This window comes from Fukomys damarensis, unplaced genomic scaffold (assembly GCF_012274545.1).
Source record: "Fukomys damarensis isolate Sample0158 unplaced genomic scaffold, DMR_v1.0_HiC HiC_scaffold_38, whole genome shotgun sequence".
Lineage (NCBI taxonomy): Eukaryota > Metazoa > Chordata > Mammalia > Rodentia > Bathyergidae > Fukomys > Fukomys damarensis.
Genome location: NW_022900950.1, coordinates 70,031,214 through 70,045,466, shown reverse-complemented (window position 1 = coordinate 70,045,466; position 14,253 = coordinate 70,031,214).

Here is a 14,253-nt window from a genome sequence, read left to right as displayed (position 1 = left end):
AGAAGTACAAGAAGAGGCAAGGACACTGGCTCCCAGAAGGAAACACCCTCTTTGACGGAGCTGTCAGAATTCTCGCTCACAGGACACCCTTTTCACAAAACAACTTCCAAGTATTTTTAGCATTGATATTCTAAGGCTTTTCCAGCTGCCACCAGGAAATGTTAACCTAAAATATAGTCCTGCATCTTGTTACAGCAGTATCCCTACAGAGTAGGGAAGGAGACAGATGATGTAGGACACAAATAGAAGGGCATCTTGAAAAAAGATTAGGCATGTAATTGATTTTTCTTAGTACCAGCAAAGGTAGGGGGCAGTGATTCTGGATCTACAGTCTCACTGATTATCTCCAAATGGACCAGTAGTTTCATTCAGCACGCTTGTAGAGTGTTCACTTTGCCTCTGTCGATCCCAGCGACATTCAGACGTTGTGTGGACTCTTCCCTGTGTGGCCCACTTCTGGTCACTTGCTAAGCAGCTCTGACTCAAGGCATGAATCACTCCAATTGCTCAAACCAGCGAGGCATTATTACTTAACTCTTTTGCAGGTTTATACCAAATCTGATATCCAAACTCTGGCTGTGTGTCACAAATCTGTGTGGACTATTCACTTTCCCTGATTATTTTTTCCTCCTTGATTGGTTGTTTGCTCGTCTGTGGTGCTTTCACCCTAAAGTCATGCAGGTTCTTGCATCAGTTTTTGAATTCACACTCACACACAGAGAATTAATTCTTCTGGGGCCTTTCCTTGTTCTGAGAATGGAAATGGCTATCTTCTTATATTTGTTTGCTCATCGCTGTAGAGTATGAAGGAGAAATGAATGATGCACATGAACTTAACACAACCCACTTTGGTGGGTTGGCCTAGTTTAGGGGCCAGCAAGGTTTTTGTGAAGGAATAGACAGCAAACGTTTAGTCTTTACAGGCCACATGATCTCCATTGCAGTTACTCAGCTCTGAAGTTGTAGTACACAAGCAACCATAGATGATGATGTGTAAAATAATGGTCATTACTGTGTACTAATAAATATTTATTCATAAAATAAACAACAGGCTAAATTTAGACTAATGGTCATAATTTGCTGTATCCCTGATATAAAAGATAACTTCCTCTATTGTTTATTCTATCCTCTGTTACTTCCATTTCCTCCACGATTCTCCTCTACTGCTGAGGGTAAAACACCATACTTTAATATGAAATCCCAAGGTAAGACACTAATTACCACTGGATAAGCCAACAATAATTAGTCCCTATACCTGATTAGCAAGTCTAAGTTTCAGTGTTCAGGAGGGTTGCTTGAAAAAATTTAGAATGGAATACCAGAGGGTTAATACTTTCATTGGATGCCTTTTAGGCAGCTTCTACTGTTTTGTCTCTAAAATAGAGATGACCTTGCTTCACCCCGTGATACAATCTGAGTGTTCCCCACCATTAGTTTCCTTATGCAATACTCTTCTTTGCTTAAGAACCCTGGCTTTTATTTGCTAGAGAAGATATAACCCTTCCGAGAGTGGTGAATGAAATTTGTCTGGAATGCATATTGGTTAATGTCTGGGACCCAGTTCTGGGCAGTGGTATCTGGAGGAAATTGTGGCTTCTAGGAAAGATTTTTTTTTTCCTCCATGATAAGAAAGAAAGATGTGAGGAGACACCCAGGCTTCACTGCAATTGACTGTCATTGTATAAGCAATAGTTTTAAAGCCGCTATGCCCTTCCCTGCCTTGGAACTATGAAGAGAGATGTAATCAATACTTTAACATTGGCAGAAAGAAAGAATGGTATTGTGCCTTCCATCTGAAATGTTCCCCTAAAGCTTGTTATGCTGATGGCTTGGTCTTCAGCCTGTGGTGCTACTGGGAGATGGTGGAAACTTCAGGATGTAGGCCAAAGAGTAGGGAAATTATGTCATTGGGGCTGCCCTTGAGAAGGGTGTCGGGACCCTGGCCCCTTCCTCTCCCCTTTGTTTCCTGGCCACCACGTGTCAGCCCCTTGGCCTTGCCATATGTTTCCCACCATGATCTGCCTTGTCACAGGCCCCAGAGCTACAAGGACAGCCAATCATGGGCTGAAACTTCTGAAATTATGGAGACAAAATAAATCCTTCTGAAGTTGGTTTTCTCAGGCATTTGCCACATGAATAGAAAGCTAACCCAAAGAATACTTGATTGTGGGGAGCTGTCTCGTCCTCTCTTAGCTGTAGAATCTATGCTGCATATTAGTCTTTTAAATCCTAAATGATTCAGAATTCTGAAACACATCTGGCCTCGAAGGTTTTGAATAATGGATGCTGGAATCGTACCACAATTTGCATCAGACATCAGATAATAGAAGCCCATTTCTAGGGTGAAGAGTGTCCCAATGCTGAAGGAAAGTATGCTTTCCGTATAATAACAAAGACTTCCTCTAGCTAGTGCCTCCCCAGCACCTCTGCCTTACTGACTTGGAGTCTACAAATGGAAGAACTGGTTGGTACTCTCTGTGAGAATTCAGGGGTAACATCTTCCTTGGTCCACATCTGATTTTATGAAAAACACTCCCTGCAAGTCTCCTTTCTTCAAGATACCACAGTGAGATGCAGGAAGGCAATGTGAGGATGGAGACATTAGCTCTCTGACCTGACCTTTTGTGCAACTGAAATGTGCATTGATAATGTATTGTTTATCACTTCCCAATTAAAGCTTCTCATTTCATCAACTTTCTCCATCTCGTAATTAAAAAAAAATCAGTACATTTGCTTGGTGAATAAAATCTGTTCTGCTAGGGCCTGTGTACTTTGGGTGGCCTACAAAGAATCTTAAGGGCAGTAAATTGCATCTTGGAAATGTAGGCTTTTTGAAAATGTGTCTGTATCAGGACTCCGGGGGATTTAAATGCAGAGGGATTTGCAAGGTTTGCGTTTTTCGTTCATTAAGGCAGAGTTGCTGCCAAACTTCTCTTCCTGTTAGTCACACCGGGAGGGGGACTCGGCACAGGGGGCCAGTCATAAATTACCATGTGTCTCAGAGCAGCCCAAGTGTATTACCAAGGGAAATATAGATCTTGGCGCAAGCCTTGTGAACAATTCATGAGAAATCCAAACGTATTGAAAAATCACATGTTTACAGAGGGATGGGAGACTAAGCCTATCTTTAAATTCAGCAGGCCAAGAATTAAGCTTGTCTTTTATCTAAACCAGTGTGAGAACCCCAGAATTAGATGACTGTAAATAATCTATTTTTGTAGCATCCCATAGAAGAGTTAATACCACTAAATGGTACTTTTGTCTTGATCTGCGATTCTTCATCTTTTTCTTTTGGATTCTGTTTAGAACCTGAAGAAAGCTCTAGACTTCCTGACTAGAAATTGCCCACAAATTCAGACACAGTTGTGTGTATGATTTCTGAGGCTTGTGGCTCCTCTGCAGTTCTCAGGTAAGAATTCTTGTTCTTTATGCTAGAAGTGCCTTGATGATAATGATTATGTCTGATTGTTAGCTCTAATTATGTCTAATCTGCATAGCAGCCCTCCTGTTTCTGCCACACACTTCACTATATACTCGGCCACTCTAGTGTTTCCTGTCATGAACTTACAGTAACAAAGTTCCTATTTTTATCGTGTTCTTCGAAAAGTCCAAGATGTTTATTTGGTCACAAATGCCAAGTCTTTCCTTAAAATAAGTTCTGCAATATATCATTATATACCTTTGATGCAGGAAAAAGACAGACACTTCCTCCTCTCTAGCTCCAGGGTCACCCTGAAGCAAATTTATACTTAGGCAAAACTGAATGTGTAATTGCCACTGCTGAGAATGTGGACCTCTTAGATGTCCTCAGCTGTACTAACATCTTCCCAGGGCTATAGGGCACAAGGTCCCTGCAAGCTTTTCATTGAACAATCCCGGGGAGTACCGTTCACATGTAAAAGCGTGCGGCTCTGAGTCTGCATCCAGTGTGAGTCACAACTGCCACCGGGTCCTTACTGTGTTGGGGATAGAAATTGTCTTCGCCGTATCAGGCAGGCTAGATGTTGCCTCCATTACTCATTCAAGGGCATGCAGGCCAAGAAAGCTAAAGTAATATGTTCATAGTCATAAATTTACCAAATGATAGAGTAACAATTTGAACTCGGACTCTTTTTTTTTTGACTTTAAAACCCTGCGTGTAGCTATGACATTGACCCTCTTAACCTCGGACTTCAAATCTGTCAAATAAAATATTGAAGAAGTGAACAGGGAAGAGAGCTATTATTCTCCCTTCCTAGAAGACTTGTCTGGGAGCTCCAGGGTACTGATACTTGCATATCAGTTTATGCATTCCTCCTGTGGTCCAAGGCACCTCTGGGTGCAGCTTTTACTATCAAAAGGAATGAAATCAAAGTAGCTGACTCTACACCTGTGTGACCCCAGGAAAAACTGTGATATAGATGAGCATTCTCTTGGGATTTCCCTCCCTAGCTTCTCTTTCATCCATCTCACACCCGGGAGGCAATTTTCTATTCAAAGGCAGAGTGCACTGATATGGAGAGCTTGGGTGTTTTCCCACTGGTCTGTGAGAAAGTGGAAGTAGCTTGCTATAATGGCTTCCATTGCCAAGTAGCAAAGAGAAGGGAATGAGGAAAGGATTTTGGGGCTGAGAAATTTGGAACCTGATATAGATGTGTTCTGGATGGCGGAGGTGGGGGGGGTGCTAGCTAAAAAGGAATGTCTTGTCTTTTCTGGGTTCTGATTCAGCCAGCAGATGCCTCTGGGGATTCATGGTTGCAGAAGGATTTGTTCTTTAGGCCGAAAGCGTGTCCTGTAGGTCTTCCAATTTGGATCCTTGAGTATTTGGGTTCTGGTGCTGGGTTGGAACTTGAACCCAGGACCTCACAGGTGCTAAGTGTGTGATCTGATGCTGAGCTACACCCTAGCCCCAACTTGAGCTAACAGGCCTGTTCCCTAGGAAGCTGAAAGAGCAGTGACAAAAGTCCAGATATGCAGAGAAGCTGAAGAAGAAGAAACAGGCTCTATTCAGTATTATACTTGCTAGCTAGACCTTAGATAATGAAAATAGATTACTGAGATTACCCTAGAGTCTATGTCCTAACACAGTGAGGCTGCAAGTTACTTGGCTGGAGCCATGGTTGGCAGAGGGCACTACATGGAAGGAAAGGAAGAAGGAGGTGTCTTGGAATATGCTGCCTGGCAACATCTAGGACAAAAGCATGGGAGCCAAGCACAAGCCTTTTCTTAACCTCACATCACCACTGAAGAGGAGCCAGGGCTTTCTGGAAACTTCTGTGACTCTGCACACACTGCCCAGATGGCCTTCTGGTCAGCATTGCAGGCCTTTTGGGAGCACTGCCCCTCTGCACAGGAGGCTGAGCCCCTGACTCTGGAGGGATAGTGGTGGTATAGAAAGAAAACCTTAGCATCTTTACTCGGGGGAAGCTGTGTGGTGGGGGAAAATACCCCTAATACAGTTCAAACTACTAAATTACTTAGTAAGATTAAAATGCCCCAAGGGTAATCGGGTAACAATAAAAAATTTAGTATGGAGAAGCTTTCCTTATTGCTGCTGAATGCCATGTTTTGTGTGAAGTTTTAAAAAATCAGACTGTTCTACACCTTTGCCCAGAGGGGACTCTGAAGCCCCAGAAGACTAAATCCTTTTGTGGGAGGTCTCCAGATGTGAAAAGTGTCACAAATTAATAATTTTGCAGGGCTAGCAATACAGCTTAAATATAGAGGTTGACCTACAAGGCCACCAAGCAAAACATTATAGGAGACAAACAGTCCTGACTTTTTTTTTTTTTTTTTTTTTTTTTTTTTTTTTTTTGCACGGTGAGCAGCAATATATTCACTCTCTTTCCCCTGGATGGGGATTATCTTTTCTGGTCAGGATCACAACTCACTGAAGGGGATGTGTGATAACAAGACACTGAAATTCATATTCAAAGCAAGGCAGGGAAAGATACTGAAACTATAAACTACCCTTATTTTCCTTTCCTGAAGGGGAATATTCTGTGACTTATTACTCTCCTCTACCATTCTACGGTTTTCCTCTCACATCCATTGAAAAACCCATTTATTGAACATCTGTGTTCAAATGCTGGGCCAGTTCTCACTGAAAGTGCCAGCATGGACAAACCCCGGTTCCTTTTCCAGTAGGAGTCTAAGAGGGAGAATGTGACAAGTGCAATGCACAAATCACTATACCACAAGGCCAGCTACGGAGAGAGGGAGAGGTATGACCCTGCTGGGAAAAACCAAGAAAGAATCCCTGAAGACAGTCATGTCTGAAACGAGCCTTGAGAGAGGGATAACAGGCAATTAGTGAAAGGAAAAATAAGGGCTTGGTCAACACCGGCCAGGATGCGGCTTCACCTTGAACAGGAGCCCCAGAAGGTCCAGTGGTGCGACTGAGCCAGAGCTAAATGGCCAGTGGGGCCGAAGCAATAGTAAAACTTCTGGAGCAGCGATCTGCATTTTAATCATCTCTTCTGACATCACCAACATGGCCTCTCTGCTATAGCAGGCGTCTTCTGGGACATGACTGGGGGAAATACAGATTAGATGATACAGAGCAGGAGGAGGGCTTTCTAGTCCTTGCCTGCTTTTCTCCTCTTCCCACTATTCATCATTTCCTGCTCCTTCTGTTCCCAAGTGTTACAGGAAGCGAGCTTGGCCTTCCACATCAGTAGGGATTCTCTGTTCATTCTTCTTGAAAAATGCAGCATTGAGGTTTTAAATACACAGTCCATTTTTCCTTAATGATAAGTTTAAAAAAAACTTTATGTAACTTTTTCTGGAAGTATAAATGTCATATTTAATATTTCAGTTTCTTGATATTGTACTGGTATAGCTAACTATGCATATGCTAGTGCTAAAAATATACAAGATCTACCAGCAATTCAACAGTCCTTTATATTAATCAAAGAGCATGTCCAAACAAAGAACATTTTAATTAATTTACATGGAAAATTAAAATAGTTTTCTGACTATGGTATTTAATGACATATTTTTGGGGAAACTACACCATCCAATTCTCTTTGAATTTGGAGAAGTCACATGGGTCCTTGAACTCTGTAGTGGCCTTTCTTGGCCTTCTTGCACTCTTAGGTAGAAGATTATTCATTGAAAAATTGAACCTCTTTAATTTGGAAGAATCTACAGCAGCAGAAAGGCTCGCCAAGTCAAACCTGGTAATGTTGGCAAACTTCCATACTGCCTTGTGACTGACTGGAGAAAAAGAGTGAAAAGTGCTGAAGGTGAAGGAATACATCTAGAAAACCCTCCAAGCCCATAGCATTGTGCACTTAGCCTTTGAAATTTATTATAAGCTTGTCCTTTAAAATACAGAAATCTCTTTGAATAGCTGAACGGATTTGCCATTTACTTGGTGCCAATTTATTTAGATAACACTTCATTCTCCTCTCACAAATTGGGCCCAGGTAAATAGAAACTTTGGAAGTATTGATAAGGGAGTGGAGGAGAGGTGAGAGGGGGTGTTTCTCTCCAGCAACGTACTGAGATATATTTCTACTTGTACAAAGCAGAGCACCCTAGTACAACTACGGGATTTGATGACATTGGACAGGAAATGGAACCAGGATTCTGGAGCCGAAGGGAGTCTCTGACAGAGCAAATAACACAATCCCTGGGTGCAAGAAGATGTGTGGGAGAGGAAGCTGGGAGATAGGATGGTTGCAAATTCAATATCACCTACTTCACAATTTTCTCAAGACCTGTTGTTGGGAAGCACTACCTGATACATAGAGAAAAACCTGCAAACTCTTTATTCCCCACTTAATGTCTGAATGTCTTAAAATAAATTAAACATCTAGAACTGGTTTGAATTTTCCTTTTTCTGTGGCAAGACAGATCTGGTGGAAAAGATGATTACTTCAGAGTGCAGCAGGCTCTGGCCCTCTCCTGGTTCCACCACTGATGTACTACGTGACACTGGACAATTGATTTAACCTCCCTCAGAAGCCCCTTTCCCCATGCATTATGGAAAGGGTAATAATCCCTGTCTTTCCTGGTTAATGCAAGAGCTAAATAAAGTAATGCAGTCTTAGGGAAATACCTCCAGTAAGTATAATATTCCAAATGTTTCATTCCATTTTGGAGTTCTGGAAAGACAGGCTCTCAGTACAGATGAGGGCACTGGGGTCATTCTTGACGGGGTCATCCAGGTCTTCTCAGATGCAGCTCACACCATCAGGGCTTTGCAACGGATTCATTCTTCCAGGGGACCTGGGGGCAGAAGAAGAAATGGGCTTTGGTTTGCTGCCAACTAGAACAGAGCCTTTCCAGAGCTGTCCCAAGCCCAAGGCGTTTCCCTGGAACTAGACCAGCCATGAATGGAAGTGGCCTGGCTTCCCTGAGTTTGGCTTGCTTTGGACTTTCCAAAGAACTCTTTCAGGGTCCTGCCAGGAGTGAGAGGCTGTTCCCTTTCCCCTCAAAGCTGTTTATATTAATCAATCAAGGCATTTGGAAGCAGGAATTCTTCATGTAAGGGATATTTCCCACAAACATTCCAGCCTGTAGCACACCTTCCAAGGTAAAAATACTCTATGTGGTCCAACCCCTAAAAGCTTTATAAATTACCATTCAAACTAGCAGTAGCAGCAATGATTTGCACATGTTCCTTAATCGAATGTCATATGAGGTTAAAAAAAAATCAATCATTATCCCAGAACTTTCTAATGCATTGTAGAATTTATTCTAGTCTCCCCAATTTACACAGTTAAAAGCATTTCCAAAAACTGTAGGTCTAAAGAGAAAAAATAATTGAGAGTCACTAAATGTTAGTATATTGATTACTTTTATATGTAAATCCCTGGGATGGGCAAACATTTCTGTAACAAATTTTTATTAGGTGCATCAGTTCCTTTGTTTAACGGTAAACTTGCAAAGCATAGTTCATTGGGAAAAGCACAGGACTGTAAACACATGTAAATTTAACCTTACTCCTCCATAAAAAAGGAAGATCAGTAATTATGTCATCAACATAGAGTTAGAGTGTCTGGAGAAGAAGTAAGGTTAGTTTTGTTTGTGTTTTTTTTTTCCTACTGCTTTGAACATAGTTTGTTCCTCTTCAAATTGTCCTTTTGTTTTTTCTTTTTGTTCCCATGCGGCTGGTGCAATGCGAGATAGGCCTGAGACAGCCTGTCAACTAGAAGAGGCCCCTGGACCTCAGGGAGCCCTAGGAAGATCCATATGGGGCTCTTGGAAAAGTAGAGTATTATGGTTTAGAGCTAACGTGTCCCCCGAAGGTCTCATGCATTCAGAGGTGGGACTTCTGGAAGGTGATTGGATCGTAGGGTGCTGTACTTGCAGTGGGTTAATTTAATGATCACTTCATAGCTGAATGTGCTGTTAAGGATGGGGCCTGACTGAAGGAAACGGGTCATGCAGGTCATGCCTCAGAAAGGTGTATTCTTGTTCCCAACCCTTCCCTCTACTTCCTGGTCACCATGGGTTGAGCAGTTTTCCTCTGCTAAGCCCTTCCGCTGTGCCATTTTTGCCCTGGAGCCAGCTGACCACTCATGAGCCCTCCAAAACAATGAGCCAAGGTAAACCTTTCCTCCTTTAAATTACAGATTTTGAGTATTTTTTCTCAGTGTCTAGACAGTATCTAACTAACCCAGAGGCACTGACCAGCTCTTCTTGCCTTATGTAGAAGGGTTCATTCTTGGGAATGTCTTCTTCTTCCGAAGAGGTAGGATTCTGAGCATAAATTCAGAGTGTAGATCGGTAACGGTGACTCTCAAAGTGTGGTCAGCGGACCAACAGCCCCAGCAGCCCCAGAGAACGTGTAAGAATGTCAGTTCCAGGCTCTATCCTAGATGGACTTGATCAAAAAACTCTGCAGTTGAAAGTTTTTTTTTTTTTTTTTTTTTTTTTTTTTTTTTTTTTTTTTTTTTTTTTTTTTTTTTTTTTTTTTTTTTTTTTTTTTTTTTTTTTTTTTTTTTTTTTTTTTTTGGTACCAGGGATCAAACTCAGGACCCTAAGCTTGTGGGGTAGGCAGCGGAACCACTGAGCTAAATCCCTGGCCCTACAGTTCAGGTTTGTTGTTGTTGTTGTTTTTCACCTTCAGTTCAAGTTTTAACAAGGCTCCCAGGCGACATTAATGCAGGCTATCCTACAAAAGCTTAGGTAAGGGTTAGGGTAGTAGTGGTATTTTACTTACCCAGACAGAGGAGGACAGATGTGGAGTCAGAACCTCAGTGGGGAGTGAAGTATATGTGTTGCTTTGGGACTTGCAGAGTAGAGTCTGGCTGAGGAAGACAGACTGGTCCAATTTGCTTCTTGAAGACACAATTCAGGCACTAACCCTGTCTTCTGAATAGATTTTCAGATTAGCACCTGGCACTCTGACTCCTAATGCTGGCTCAGTAACTCTTTGTGGAAAGATCTCAGGTAAGGCATTTTCCAGGAATCAGACAGGGTGTGCTTCCAGCCAGGGCCAGCCTGGGCAGTACAGTTGGGGCTGCTCTCTGAGGCTGCGGGCATTTTGTACTCCGGGACATCCAGTGCCTTCCTATTGCTACTAGTGAACTGAGAACTATTTTAAGCCTCTTTCAAAACTTCTCCTCTCACCAAGTTAACTACTTATCATACCACCTTGCTCTTGCATTGAACTGGTTTTGATTAGCTGAGTGGAAGCCTGACACTTTTGAGTACTAAGTACAGTGGCGAAGGTTTCTGACACTGGATCTGTTTAGGCATCTAAGTCTTGTGACTTTTTCCAACATCTAGTATTTATGAGCAGTTCTGGAAGATCTTATGAACACACCTACTCCCTTTTGTTGTAGATGTTACAATTCCTTTTTTATTATTATTAATTTTATTGGTACATATAAAGTATACAATGTAGTGACATCCATCACGATGTTATACTTCTTTGTTATAGATGTTGGTGCAGTAGGAAGATTGCAGGTTTGTGAGAAAGACCTAGGTTTAAATCCAGGTTCCAGCACTTAGTGGGCCAGTGGAGTTCAGCAAGTTGCTTAGTTTTAGTTTTCTGAACTTGAGATAGGAAAAATAATTTCTACTCTCTAAATTACAGTTCATGGAATCGATGCTTCATGGTAACTTTTATTATTGATATTAATAAAATGTTAGATCCTAGTTTGGATCTGGAGTGGAAAAGTCTTTCTCTGTGACTTGGAATGAATCATGTATGTTGGTGTTGTTTTCCCACTTCGGTTTTGTTTGCAATGCTACTATTAGTGTTGTTCTTTGGTTAATGAGCATATACACTGACGGGGACCTGAAAGTTGCTGGATATAAGGAAAAGAAAAGAATGAAGTGTAACATTTATCACTGCGAGCTGACGAAGGGTGAGGCTGGATTAACTGAGCCAAGATCTTAACTGTTTTGATCATACTGTTAAAGAGAAGGAGAATTTTTCCCTTTTTTTCACTCTCTTGTTTGTTTTACAGGGAGGGGAGTGCCTTACCAAAGGTAAATGAGGTTGAGAAGCCTCAGTTCTGGCATCTACTAGCTGTATTGCCCAGGGCAAGTTGCTTAACCTCTGAGACTACCTTTCATCATCTATAAAAACAGGCTAATCTCCAGCACTCAGTGGTGTTGTAGGGTTAGAAACTCAGGTAACCCCAATTATCAACCTTAATGGAAGAGAGCAATAGATTAAAAAAAAATAAGAATGACTTTCTCTTGGATTTTGGAGGCTCCTATGATTTTTTTCACCTAGAGATCTATCTCTCTGTGTCTTTGCATAGATTGAGATGAAAGTCCCTTTGCTGTGGGAATCCCTCTCTTGTGCTGGGTGAATACACCTACATGGTGGGACGTAACCATGGAGATATGGGAGACTTTTGCTGATAACTGAGAGCTGACTGTGAGGTGTTGGTCAGCTCAGATTCATAGGTTACTTTACGAGGGACTGCTTTAAATCCTTATTGGCCTTGAATTTTTTTCAGGGTACTATGTCTCCATGTTCTCTCCCAGCAAAGCAATATTTTCAATCTGTAGAGTATAAAAGTAGGTTATTTTTAACAGTTATGTAGGATATTACCTGTCAGAAAGAAGATATTTTCAGTACTTGAGCAGAGCTAGCTAATTTTTTCCTTTCCTTTATACCCTAGAATACAGAGACAGCTTGATCTTTTCTTTCTGCCACAGAGAGGTACAGCTGTGTTTCAAGCTCAAAGTCAGAAAAGCCCCTGAGGTTTTCAAGTCCTCGTCCTGTTTCATTGTTGATATCCATCAGTCTAAAGAAAGAGTTGGCTCTCTCTAAGAATCCTTACTCTATTTTTTTTTGTTTCTATGTTAGCTTTGTCTCACTTTCTTACTAATCCTTTTGAGAATAACTTGCATTTGTTCCATTTTTGTTTTTCAAATATGGTAAATCAGTACTATTTTCCTTGATTTAAAAAAAAATAAATTCTTATATTTTAGCAGACACCGTGTTAACTTGTTTATTCGTATTTGCCTTTTTATGTAAAAAGGGGGCTTATGGTGAAATGAAAGCATGGTGATGTACAAGGGGTGATAAAAATATACAGCGAATGCTGAAGCTTCAAACACGTATTACAATGAAAGACACATTTCCGTTAATACCCCTGAAAATACTCTCTCACTTCAAACACACTTATCCCATAATAGTGGCCACTTTCTGAAGCATTTCTGGGATGCTTCTTTCATGCACGTTTTTATGAGGTGTGATCAGAAATATGGTGAATGCAGTTGCCAAGGGCCATCTGATGGGAGGCAGGATCCTAAAACAATTACGGTATGTGCTCATTTCCCATATTCAACAGATCTGGCACCATGTGATTTCTGGCTCTTCCCCAAAGTCAAAATTACCAGGAGAGATAAGCATTTTTTAATTGCTTCATGATATCTCATCAGCCAGGACAGCACAACTAGAGACACTCATAAAAGAGGACTTCCAGAACTGTTTCAGAAAGGGACAAAAAAGATGTAGTTAGTGTTTGGAAGAAGGGGTGGAGAGTATATTGATGAGGAGTAATAATGTATCTTTTTCTGCAATACATTTAAAAAATTTAAACATTCAAAGTAGCTTTTGATCATATCTCAAAAGAAGTATTCATACTTTCGAGTTTGGTAGGTTCAATAGAATCTTTTGAATGTTACCTGTGCCCCTTGAGACAAATCACTTATGTTCTCTGGGCTTCAATTTATTTATCTATAAAAGGGGGGTCAATGATGGTTATTTCATGAGATTATTGTATATACTAAAGGTAATATATTAAAAGATTTCATTGCGAGGCATGGTGGTGCATGACTGTAATTCCAGCACTTGGAAGGCTGAAGCAGGAGGATTGCCATGAGTCTGAGGCCAACCTGGGGTACTTAGTGAGTTCAAGACCAGCCTGAACTACGTAGGGAGGCCCTGTCAAAACAAAACAAAACAAAACAAAATAAAACACTTCATATAAAGTAAGCATTCAACAAATGTAGCTGTAATTGATTCATAATACTAGAAGCTATAACATTTGAAGGTTAAACAAAAGTTATGCTTTTCATAATTTCCCTTTGAGGTGCTATTGAATTCATTCTGTGTACAAAGGAATGGAGGCTCCAAGAAGTTAAGTAATATGCTCAGAGTTAGGCAACTGTAAAATGGAAGAATCAAGTTGGCCCTGATTTTTTTGACTCTAAGGTTAGGGCACCTTCCCCCTTGTGATGAAAATCTAATTCTTTGCAGTATCATGAAGCCAAAAATTGTGAAAGCCAAAAACACATACTTTGCCTGTTCCCCTTTAAAACACCGATTGCCTTCTTCCTCATGGTATTATTGTCTGTGCATATGTGTTAGTTTTTCTGTTAGCCTATGCAAAAAAAAAAAAAAAAAATTTGCACCTGTCTCTCTGTTCCCAAACAGCTTGAGGTAGTTTGTTGCTCAAGTTAATCTGTACCCGCCTTCACTGACTCATTTGGAGGGATGAACAAGTTCACATGCTGTTACAAATAAAGAACTGGGAGGGTCGAGGCATTTTTCAACTTACCAGAAAACAGGCACTAACATATCAAAAAAGTGTATGCAAATGAAATATTCTGTGTAAATAAATCAGTTAACAGAAAATGTACATGTTGTAACCATTTCCAAGAAATGCTCTGCAAAACAACAAAAAAAGAAAAAAGTGGTTGAGGGACTTACGAGATAACATAATCAAAAGGTGTCCCAATGATGAATGTAACTGTATTGTATACCTAAAATGTACCAACAAACTTAATAAAGATTAAAAAAAAAAAAGAATTCCTGGATGCCAAAGGAAACACACACACACACACGCACAC